Below are 9099 nucleotides of genomic sequence, written 5' to 3' on the forward strand. Positions count from 1 at the left end.
CTTTGATCGTACGTGGACTAAAGATTTTCGAGAACCGATGAACTCACATTCAGCTGCTGAATTCAATGAAATTGAAAGGTGTCTGGTGTTCCGAAGATACTATTCGGGATATATTTGGTAGTATGGGGCACAATGAAAGGTTTTTACGAAACGCCGGTAAAGAGGCATTTATTTTCCCAAATTACTTTAACTATCATATCTGATATCAATCTTATAATAATATATAAATCTAGTGTCATGATGTTTGTTTCCAGTGAACTCTTAAACTAAAGAACGGATTTTAATGGAGACTACTTCATGGAGTGCAGTTTAGTCGAACTTGAGAGATAGGATACTTTTAATTTCGATTTGAGACCCATAATTTTTTTTTCCAATATTTGTTTTGTATGGACATATTATCTATGAAAGAATTTATAGACGCACGGTTTTATAGTTCTGCTGTGAAACACTTTCACTATAACAGCAGGGTGCATATTTTACAAAACAATAATGTTATGAAATATTATTGATAAATTCATAAAAAACAGTACTTTATTTATTATATACAGAACAACGTCTGTCGGCTCAGCACTTATTATATTAAAAACGTGTCACGTTGTTTGTCCTCGACGAACTCCTTAACTACTGAACCGATTTAAATCAAGTTAACGTTAAAAATTTAACGCGCAGTTTTGACATTTCTGCTGTGACATTATTTCATTACAAGAACAGTGAACAACGAAATAATTATTGTAATCAACAATGACGTTCTATACATATAGACAATGAAAGCCAAACAAAATTTAAGCCTAAATATGGAACATTTATACACTGCTGCATTTACTCCAGTTGTTTAAAATATTATTGGTCAATAAGCAGCAATGTAAAATATTTATTTAATTCAGATTTGATTCGGACAGTGGCAATTGACACACGACTAAGGAGAAAAGTGTGCTTACATTGTCTTTAAGCACACTTTTGCCGTTCCGCTATCAGACTGCGAATATATCATCCGTTATCTATGTCCTTCGTCCTTATATATGTGTATAGAACATCATTTTTTTTTTTTTGTGAGGAGGAAATACTGTTACGTATTACGTATATAAATATGTCGGACTCGAGTGTCCGCGTAAGCGGACGCCCCATACCGACTATTACTGTTAGCAGCCCTGGCTATCACAGCGATGTAGGGTAGAACGTGGGCCGTGGAGGCCGCAAAGACTACGCAACAACAGTCGCGGGGCGTCTCCTAAGGAGACTCGAACCTCAGACCGGCTGTGTGCTTGTGGGAAGGAGAGAGAATGAAAATGAAAATGAAGATGAAATGAAGATGAAAAGAACACACTCGCCGGCGAGTGTGGTGATTTTTAGTGTAATGTATGTAAGTGTGTGTGTATGTGTTTATGATTGTAAGTATGTATGTTTGTATGTGTGTAAGTAGTGTAAATGTCAGTGTGCATGTATGTTTGTGTTTGTGTCTGTTTGTGGAGTGTGTTTGTGGTTGTGTAAGTGGTGTATGTCAGTCCGTCAGTCAGTCCGTGGAGAACATCATTGATTTAAATTATTGAACTTCAACCGTAATTTGATTTAATTAAATCATCAATCAGTCACCAGCTAGTTAATAATAAATTGACACCAATATATTATATATAATAAAGATATTCATTCGATCACCATAGTAGATAACCATAAATTATTATTCACACGATTTTAATATAACAGGCAGATCGATGTAATGAAATATTTACACAGTTGCTGCATATTATGTTCTATGTGATTGTATATAACGATCAATATGAACACGGTTCCATGGTGTAATGGTTAGCACTCTGGACTTTGAATCCAGCGATCCGAGTTCAAATCTCGGTGGAACCTGTATATTTTTTATATTTTTAATTAGGATTGCAGTTTACAGATTGCAGGTTATAATATGTACAGTGTAATTAATTATTTTTTATATTTTTTTAGTCTTCTTTATAGTACTGGTACACCTTGATGGTAGGTGAAACATGAGTTTCTTAAAAAACTTGAACAAGAGTCAATTCACGAAATGCGAGACAATGGGCTGTGTATACATCTTTTCTTTAAGTATATCCTTGAGTGAACTCTACCTACCTGTTATATTAACTCTTTATGCGTTAGTTAATGGCATACAAATACAGTAATAATAATTAATAACAAAAGAAAAGAAAAATTTGGTTTTTGTTCGTACAAATAATTGTTACCCGAATAAGGCGAAGCTATATAACTTAGGTCAGAACATATTATACATAATATATGTATAATCTGTATAGGAACAGACATAAACTGATTATGCCTACTACTCGGCTAAGTCGAGTTAGTAAGTCTTTTGTGGGGCGATGTATATGCTTTTACAACAAGATCCCAGAAAATTTTCAAAACAAAAGTATTACGTTATTCAAAAGAATTGTTAAAAAACGTTTGTGTGGTAAAGGTTACTATAACATAAATGACTTTCTTAATGATACCACAGATTGGGAATGGAGTGACCTCCCTCAGACTATTAAATAATAAGTTTAATTGTACTATATTACTTAACTATTATTACTAAACATATTTATTCGATGAAAAAAAAGCCCGCTGAGTTTGTTGCGCCCATTCTTCTCAGGTCTGAGGATCAGGTCATTCATTTTGGAATGGGTGGTAGTTTATTTTTTGACTTTCAATAAGTGATATCACATCCTATTTTGAATAAAAATATTTGAATTTGAATTTATCTTCTGTTCTGTTGGTCTAGTTAAAAGCTGTTGTGATGTGAAACTAACTTTGGATATTTGGAACCATAGACCAAGTATAGTAACTAGACATCGGTTTGGCGTGGCCAACATGAGACAGATAATATCGTATATATGTAAAATAGGTATAGGTAAAATAGGTACATAATATAACACAAGTGTTCTTTCACTATGACTTTTACATCGTAAAACACAACCTCGTACCATATTTCCTTTGATCCTACTTAAAATTTTCACTGATGTTTAATAAATAGTGGATATTTCACACGTTTCACAAGTTTTCTGTGCAGCACTGTCAAGTTTGCTTAGCACACCGGGTGTACACCGAAACTAAAAATCTAATCACTCTATCTCATTTCTTTACATAAGATTCGCATAAGTTTTTCTTTTTCTCGTGTGAATGAGACGGAAGCTATCAATTAGTCTAGTTACTATACTTGGTCTATGTTTGGAACTATATTTCAATATTCACGTTCTTCTTTCTAACGGCAAGCATATTACAAAGTTGAGTAGGTAATATGTTCTATCGATGAAATTATTTTCTCTGCTAATTAGATAAAGAACGTTACTATACTGTACAACGACCTATAAATAGATATGAACTGTGGTTGAGATATTATATTATAATGGGCGACTTCTAGTATAAACAAAATACTGTCGTTACATTAACAAATAAACAATAATTCTTACGCAACATACAGTCTTAGAGCGATCAAAAAAACCGGTCGCGGTAAAGAACCTTACAGATAAGGCAAATTCCAAATCTTAAATCTTTATGTATTTGCCAATAAATTAAAAACAATAATTACTTATGAACAGAACATTATAATTTATAAATTGCAATTTGAATGAACTCTCCGGATTATCCTCTTTTTTTCTTCAATTTGATCAAAATTGCAGATTTATGGCATCTCGGCACTTGGTCGTTAGTATTTCTAAATTTCCTTTATATTATTAAAATTGATTAATTAGTTGCCAGTTATATCATTACCAGCATTTAGAAAATAGGTGGCGCTCAGAGAGAAAAGAAACGGCGTAATAACAGTTGGTGAGTAGGTAACCATAAATGAAAAATACCCTTATGTAAGTACTTCTCGTATAATTGTATACATAAAATAGAAGGAATAGTTCTACTATCTTAAAACGTGTTGCTTGCTGCTAATTTTGTTAATAAGAGAGAGCAATTGTCTTTATGTCAAAGTCACTAAATGTCATAGATAAAACACACGTCATCACAAATTTCTAAATGTGATTGCCAATATAAACAAGTACACTAAACAAAACCAAACAACAGTTGATTATATTTATAAGAAAAAGAATTCGGAGAATAAGTTCCTAGAATCTTTTATTGAAGAGGAATCAAATACAAACATACGAGTCACCTGATGGTATATGATTACAGTGTCCCATACTTTCTTTAACACCAGAGGAACCACAAGAGCGATGCCGAACTTCTATAAAGCATCGACCAAATCGACAAACAAATAATTGTAAGACAAATTGGTACGTGGTGAGCGAGGATCAAACCGAGAGTCCGTGGTAAGAGTCAACGGTTCTACTCGTATATTGCGCTCTTTATAAAACAATACCCCCAGTTTATGTGAAGATCGACTGGTACTTTACTATAAAAGCGTAAAGCCTACTAATAAGTATTGTATAGTGTTTAATTTTAGGCAGAGATGATAGTTTTGAACGCAGATATAACAATAATTTATATTATAGTCTCCCCTACTTTTGGCTTGGTATGTAAATGTAATGTATCTTTGAAAGTAATTTTCGACCCGTACAAAACGTCGGATTAATTTGAAAGAGCACACTCAAGTACCGATGGAAATGCAAAAATTTAAGTTGTTTATACCATTATCCTTACCAGGACCTTCAGGATAAGCATTTTATTTTATCCGATACCCGGTAGCCTTTTAGTGCCAAGAAGAAAGCGCGAGGTAAGAAATGTGCACCAAAAAAACGTTTAGTTATTGCTACGAAATCATCAGCTTTAAGACTTAAAAAGTTTTCAAAACCGTCATTCTATATCGAAAACTGTATTATACGATTTGGGGAGCGCGCGGCAGTTGCTACTCTGTATAATTATATATATCGTGTAACGGTTCTAAATCTGACACTCTAGTGTAACGCTGAAAAAATCTGGCGCTTAGCTTGAGTACAGTCCGCCCGAGCGGCCTGATCTTTCGTATTAAAGTTTCACTTTTTTTTTCTTTTTATGGAATAGGAGGACAAACGAGCGTACGGGTCACCTGTTGTTAAGTGATCACCGCCGCCCACAATCTCCTGCAACACCAGAGGAATCACAGGAGCGTTGCCGGCCTTTAAGGAAGGTGTACGCGCTTTTTTTGAAGGTACCCATGTCGTATCGTCCCTGAAACACCGCACAAGGAAGCTCATTCCACAGCTTTGTAGTACGTGGAAGAAAGCTCCTTGAAAACCGCACTGTGGAGGACCGCCACACATCCAGATGGTGAGGATGATATCCTAACTTGTGGCGTGTCGTGCGAAGGTGGAATTCGGCGGCAGGAATCAGGTTAAACAGGTCTTCGGAACACTCCCCGTGATAAATGCGGTAGAAGACACACAATGAAGCGACGTCTCTACGCAACGCCAAGTGATCCAGCCGTTCACAGAGCACTGGGTCCCCGACAATTCGAGCTGCTCTGCGTTGCACGCGGTCAAATGGATTGAGCTGATACTGGGGTGCGCCAGACCAGAGATGACAGCAATACTCCATGTGTGGCCGGACCTGCGCTTTGTAGAGCGCTAGTATGTGGGCCGGCTTGAAGTATTGCCGTGCTCTATTAATGACGCCTAGTTTCTTTGAAGCCAATTTGGCTTTGCCTTCCAGATGACCACGAAATTGGCAATCGCTCGAGATTTCGAGACCCAGTATTCCGATACTAGGCGAGGCTTTTAGGGAAGTGTTGTCGAAGAGCGGTGATACGACAAATGGGGTTTTTTTAGTGGTAAACGCGCAAACTTGGGTCTTCTGGGGGTTAAATTGGACAAGGTTCAATTTTCCCCATTCCGCGACCTTCTCAAGAGAGGACTCGATAGAAGACACAAGTTTCTTCCGGCACTGGTCGACGATTTCCCGAGAGAGACCTGCATGGCCCGTGTATATGACATCACCAGTGCTGTCGTCTGCATAGCAATGAATGTTGGAGGTGTACAACATATCATTGATATGCAGAAGAAACAGCGTGGGAGACAGCACACAGCCTTGGGGCACTCCAGCATTCACGGGCTTCGGGTTCGAGCAATATCCGTCGACAACGACCTGTATGCTACGCCCAGTGAGGAAGCTGGAGGTCCACTTGCACAAGCTCTCGGGAAGCCCAAATGATGGAAGTTTGGAGAGGAGCGCCTTGTGCCATACACGATCAAAGGCCTTCGCTATATCCAGGCTAACTGCCAGGCCTTCCCCCTTGCTTTCAATAGCCGCAGCCCATCTATGTGTCAGGTATACCTGACGAAGATCACCTGCCGACCATGGCGAAACCCGTATTGTCGGTCGTTGATCAACCAGTGACCCTCTAGGTATACCAAGAGCTGACGGCTAATTATGCTCCCATGATTTTGGAGAGCAGGGAGGTAATAGCAATAGGCCTGTAGTTTGCCGGATCCGAACTGTCTCCTTTTTTTTGATCGGATGGACAAGGGCAGACTTCCATGAGTCAGGGACTACGCCTTTAGAATAAGAGTGCCGGAATAAACGCGTTAGCACCGGCGTCAACTCAGGGGCACACGTTCTAAGCACGATTGGAGAAATGCCATCCGGCCCGCTCGACTTCCTGACGTCCAACGAAAACAGAGCTCGCCTAACAGTTTTCTGTCTGAACTGTACTTCAGGCATAGAGCTCTGACACCGCGGGATGGTCGGCGGTATTTTTCCGTTGTCGTCAAGAGTCGAGTTGGAGGCGAAAAGAGTGCACAAGAGATCGGCTTTCTCTTTTGCCGTATGGGCCAGGGTGTCGTTCCTCATGTGCAACGGCGGCATGGATGGCTGGCTGAAGTTACCAAGAGCAGCTTTCGACAACGACCAGAACTTGCGTGTTCCGGTCGGGTAACTGGAAAGCTGCTCGCCAATTTTGACGAGGTGTTTTGACTTTGCACGGGCGATTTGCCGCTTGAAAAATCTGGAGGCACGGTTGTATTTCCTCTTAAGAACTGTGCAGTTCGGATCCTTTGTGCCCAGCGCCGCAACCCAAGTTCGATACGCCTGTTTTTGCAGTCAGATGCTGCTTTAACTGACGCATCGAACCAGGGCTGTGATCTGCCACCGATGGGTACTACAGAGTTTGGTATAAAGATATCCATACCCTGTAGTATCACATCGGCTACTGCAACGGCGCAGGCACTAGGATCATCCGAAGGGAAACAAACCCTGCCCCAAGGGTAGGATGCAAAAAAGGAACGCATCCTATCCCAATCTGACTGACTTGTAGTGCCAAACAAGTGTTGGCGTCGGATAGGCACTATACTCCTGACCAGGCAATGGTCGGACGTTCCAAAAGGGGCGTCGACAAAGACCTGGTAACCATCGGGATGTGTAGTCAGCAGAAGATCCAATAAGGACGGCATGTGGCTATCCACATCCGGGAGCCGCGTTGGCGACTCAACCAATTGGGACAGACCATACGCCAATGCAAAATTATGCACAGATCGCCCTGCGTAGTCTGTAGAACGTGATCCAAGCCATTCGGCATTGTGCCCGTTGAAATCACCCAAGACTACGATTTCAGCGGAGGGGATCTGTGCAAGTACGTCGTCAATTGCCGCTTGAACGCAGCCCATGAGATGAACGGTTTCTGCGTTACCACTATGGGACCTGTAGACACACGCATAGATGCGGACGCGGTCCTCTAAATCTACGCGGAGCCAGAGAGTGGACAGGTCCCTACCCTCAAAATTGCCAAGACGGCGACAGCAGATATCCTCCCTAACGTACACACATACCCCGGCATGAGGCAAAAAATTGTGCTCAATTTTGTACCCGGGGTACGTTAAATATGACGTATCGGTAGGTCGAGATATCTGCGTCTCAGTAAGGAAACACAAGGCCGGCTGCGCCGTCTCAAGGTGGTGGTGGACGGCGTTTAAATTGGAGTGAATTCCCCTGATATTGCAAAAGTCCACGTTGAGTGTGGAGCGGGGTGCCGTGGTGATACTGCGTCGTTTGTCCTTGGTCATGCGCGGTTTTGTGCCCTCCCCAGAATACGAAGGGCAGCCCGAGCTAGAGAGCCCGGGGAGGGATTCTCCAACTCTGGTAGAGCCGGTACCCTCCTGGGGTAAAATCTTTTTTAGTACCGCTGTCATATTCCGGTTGAGGGGGGGGGGGGGGCACCGGTCCTCGACACTAACCTATGCGAAACATAGCGTCACTAGGCAGCTATTTCACGCCGGTATTCTGTGCGAGTGTGGTAATTAACCCGGACGAGTCTGGCCCGATTGTGCTGACGTCAAAAGACGGCAGCGTGACTCTTCCACTTCTAAAAAGCCCTTAGTCGCCTCTTACGACACCCATGGGCCTGGGACTCCCCTATTCTTTTTACGCCCCGGGAAAAGTACAGGGCAAGTCACTTGAAAAACAATGAAAGAAAATATGATAATATGTATGCCAGGATAGAGAAATATGGAGGAGGAGTTTACCCTACAGGGCTCCGTACCTAATCAATCACTTTGAGATAATTAAATAACTTCACCAGTGGGAGGCACCTTTGCACAGGATGCCGGCTAGATTATGGGTTCAGCAACGGCGCCTATTTTTGCCGTATAGCAGTAAGCATTACTGTGTTTCGGTCTGAAGGGCGCCGTACATAAGTGAAATTACTGGGCAAATGAGACATAACATCTTAGGTCTCAAGGTGACGAGCACAGTTGTGGTGCCGCTCAGAATTATTGGTTTTTCAATAATCCTGAGCGGCACTGCATTATAATGGGCAGGGCAAATCAATTACCACCACCTGAACGTCCTGCTCGTCTCATCCCTTACTTTCATAAAAAAATTAGTTATGAGCAGCAAGTTTAAAATCTTATTTATACTAACACACACAATATTATCCAAATGATAACAAAATTGACGCACCGTCTTATCTCTTACTTGAAGACATTATTCGCTTCTTCGAATTGCAACTGGGCCTCTTTATATTGTAGAATTCGATAACAATATTTACTTTCTATGAGTAACCGTTAAATTTTGTAAGTACTTTGGAATCGAACGTTTTAATGTACCGCTATTGATCTGGATCCAAATCTCACTTTGTTTTGGAAAATGTGGATTAGAGCCGACTATCATAAGTCTAGAAAAAAAACCATTAATAATATTAAAAAAAGACGCGTTGATCGGATCAAT

At 40.8% G+C, this 9099-nt stretch overlaps 1 non-coding gene across 1 annotated transcript; it reads left to right on the forward strand.

Annotated features, from left to right (window-relative positions):
- Positions 1 to 1782: 1782 nt before the first annotated feature.
- Positions 1783 to 1854, forward strand: Trnaq-uug (transfer RNA glutamine (anticodon UUG)). Its single transcript has one exon. It is a non-coding gene; the product is annotated as a tRNA-Gln (tRNA).
- Positions 1855 to 9099: the final 7245 nt, after the last annotated feature.

The sequence above is a fragment of the Leptidea sinapis genome, chromosome 4 (assembly GCF_905404315.1).
Source record: "Leptidea sinapis chromosome 4, ilLepSina1.1, whole genome shotgun sequence".
In the NCBI taxonomy this organism is placed as follows: Eukaryota; Metazoa; Arthropoda; class Insecta; order Lepidoptera; family Pieridae; genus Leptidea; species Leptidea sinapis.